The 2,940-nt window shown below is 37.5% G+C and overlaps 2 long non-coding RNA genes across 2 annotated transcripts in view; one reads left to right on the plus strand and one right to left on the minus strand.

Annotated features, from left to right (window-relative positions):
- The first annotated feature begins 578 nt into the window (after window positions 1–578).
- LOC142598194 (uncharacterized) lies at window positions 579–2,403 on the plus strand. The gene is made up of 2 exons (XR_012832499.1): window positions 579–1,377; window positions 1,444–2,403. It is a non-coding gene; the product is annotated as an uncharacterized LOC142598194 (long non-coding RNA).
- Window positions 862–2,940, minus strand: part of LOC142598195 (uncharacterized) — a 2,351-nt gene continuing 272 nt past the window's right edge. Inside the window, exons 1-2 of the long non-coding RNA XR_012832500.1 lie at window positions 1,775–2,940; window positions 862–1,720 (exon numbers count right to left, since the gene is read on the minus strand). The exon at window positions 1,775–2,940 is cut by the window's right edge and continues 272 nt beyond it. This is a non-coding gene — a long non-coding RNA (uncharacterized LOC142598195). The remainder of the gene's footprint in view (window positions 1,721–1,774) is intronic.

Below are 2,940 nucleotides of genomic sequence, written 5' to 3' on the forward strand. Positions count from 1 at the left end.
AAATTCTGTATGTTAAAAACGATGGAGAGCTGATGTGTTGTGTCGGTGGTGATCGTTGTTGTGATGGCCATAGTCGATGTGCGCCCTAACCCGATACTGGTACTGTTGTGTGTGTGGAAACAACAAAATGATAATGTCTGTATTTATGTGTGATGAACATTGTATACCAGTAATGTCAAATTCACTAGAATAATTGGTGTAGGTTAGGTTAGGGCGCACATCGAGCCAAACCTCACGAGCTTTGCTCGTGATGGTTTGGCGATGTCCCGGAGGAGTGCACTTCAAGCCAAACCTCACGAGCTATGCTCGTGATGGTTTGGCGAGGTCCCGGAGGACGCACTTCCCAGGCGAAGCGACCTCAGCCATCCGTGAATCGATAATTTGTAGTCGTGTGGCCGGCACTCACGGTGGCCTTAATTGATGAATTGCGTTCCGGTTCACGTCAGCAAAAATCGCGATGTTAGCATAGAAAATGGCCCTCTTCTCGATTTTCGATATTGGATCGGTGGTTGTTCTGGAGGCCAGCCAGTTAATCGTTTCGCAGACGGTTAGGTTTTTTTTTTTTTTTTTTTTTTTTTTTTTAAAAACTAATATTTATTTGCAATAAAAACAAGATCGGCAAATGGCCAATCCAGAAAATCAATACAATCATAAAATAAGGCGATAAACGCCGGAAATCAATGAAAATGAGAAAATGAAAAAAGAAAAAACAAAAATAAAATGAAAAGAAAAAAAGCCTAACTAATAAAAATAAAAATTAGAATAAAGGCTTATTCCAATAAAAATGTGTAAACTATCCTGTGTGTGTGAAAACAAAGAAATCCAACAGAGCGTGTGTGTCCGGTGCGATTCTGTGTACTGTGTAGCTCCGTCGGTGTGTGTGTGAACAAGTGTGTTGTGTACGGCTGTGTGTGATCGATGTGGTCGAACGTCGGAGACCGAAAGCAATGTTGAAATGAAACTTGATTGATTTCATACGACCGATCCCCATAGGCTGTTGCGAATTAAAAAATTTTTGCCAAGAAAATCGTTTATATACTCAATTGATGATGATTTTTCGGTGATGATCATAGCAGAAGCTTGGGTGGACTTGACTGTAATAATGTGATTGATATATGGCCAAAATACATTGTTGATGAATGAATTTCGATTGTTGCTCAGTATCGATGTTGTTGTTGTTGATTGGCAATTTTTCCATTTTTGGTTCGTCATTCATTCGACCACGTTGAATTTTTTAGGATTTTCAAATTACCATTCGTCTGTGATATTTAGAATTAACAAATTGAATTATTTGATACTGATGAATTATTTTCACTTGATTATTGATTGATTGTCATTCTCTATTCGTGATTTATAACCAAGCCAACTGTGATAAAGGTAAGTAGCCACAATATATGATGTCAATGATGATTTTAAATTTGCAATTGTTTTTAACCCGCCCAGATGATTGCCGATACGTATTACATGGAAACGACTGTGATAAAAACCCACTCCAAAAACAATTGCATGGCCGATCCAGAATGATAAGTGAAACATGTCAACCAATTTTACTTTTATCGTTTTTATCGTTTTTAGTACGCCCGATTTTGATGATGGTGATGGTCGTCCAGAATATGCCACTGTGATATTAGAATTTTCCAATTTTAGATTTTACTCAAGAAGCCAGCTGATTTCGATGATGGTGATGAACGTCAGAGATATGCCACTGTGATATTAGGATCTTAGAATTATCAAATTTAGGATTATGCAATTTTTAGGATTTTCAAATTCAAACTTAGGATTAACCAATTTTCTTCGATTTTATCTGTTATTGACCACTCGATTTTGTTTGGAACCGACATACGATATGATGATTATGATGGAAAACGTCTATCTGTGATACTTATGATTAACCAATTGAATTATTTTATGATGAATTATTTTTAACTTTGATTATTGACTGATAAAAATTTTATGAATCGTGATTGATAGCCAGGCCAGGCTGAGACGAAAAGATAAGTAGCCAGAATATGTGATGATAATGATGATTCCAGAATTACAATTGTTTTTCTTTTTAACCCGCCCAGATAAATGTTGATACGTGTTGCATGGAACCGACTGTGATATTTATGAGACCCACTCCAAGAAAAACAATTGCGTTGTCGGACCAGGATAAACTGAGATATATCAACAAGATTACTTTTAACGATCAGACGAATTCGATGATGGTGATGATTATTCGGAATATGCCACTGAATTATTTTTGTGCCGATATACGATGTGATGATATTGCAAAAGTTCTGGCCTACTGAGGATATGTTGATTCGTTTTGTAGACTTAAAAGATGCCAATATTTGTTATGATGATTATGATTATTCGATGTAAAATATATACGGAATCAATATTGTAAATTTTTACCAGAAATCTAGGTCCAGGTACCCGATTATGATTCACGAATTCATTTGTTGAAAAAAAAATGTGGCTAACTAGCCGGCATGGATGGATAAAAATAATGAGCAATGTAAACAAACAAACTGCACATGCTCAGATTTGCTCATATGCTTGAATGGCCACTGTTTCATGTTATTCGGCAATGAAAGCTTCAAGTATCATCCTATGACCATGGGACAACCGCATCTCAACGGCAGCTGTTTACGGTGGCTAGCCCTGGGGCCGTTGGAGCACGAAACCACCTGTAGGCCCTATGTTGTGTATTCTGTTCGTGTGTGTAGGTCTGTAACAGCTGTTGTGTCCGATGTTTGTGTGTTTACAGAGGTGGTGATAAAAATTCTGTATGTTAAAAACGATGGAGAGCTGATGTGTTGTGTCGGTGGTGATCGTTGTTGTGATGGCCATAGTCGATGTGCGCCCTAACCCGATACTGGTACTGTTGTGTGTGTGGAAACAACAAAATGATAATGTCTGTATTTATGTGTGATGCACATTGTATACCAGTAGTGT

The sequence above is a fragment of the Dermatophagoides farinae genome, chromosome 1 (assembly GCF_024713945.1).
Source record: "Dermatophagoides farinae isolate YC_2012a chromosome 1, ASM2471394v1, whole genome shotgun sequence".
In the NCBI taxonomy this organism is placed as follows: Eukaryota; Metazoa; Arthropoda; class Arachnida; order Sarcoptiformes; family Pyroglyphidae; genus Dermatophagoides; species Dermatophagoides farinae.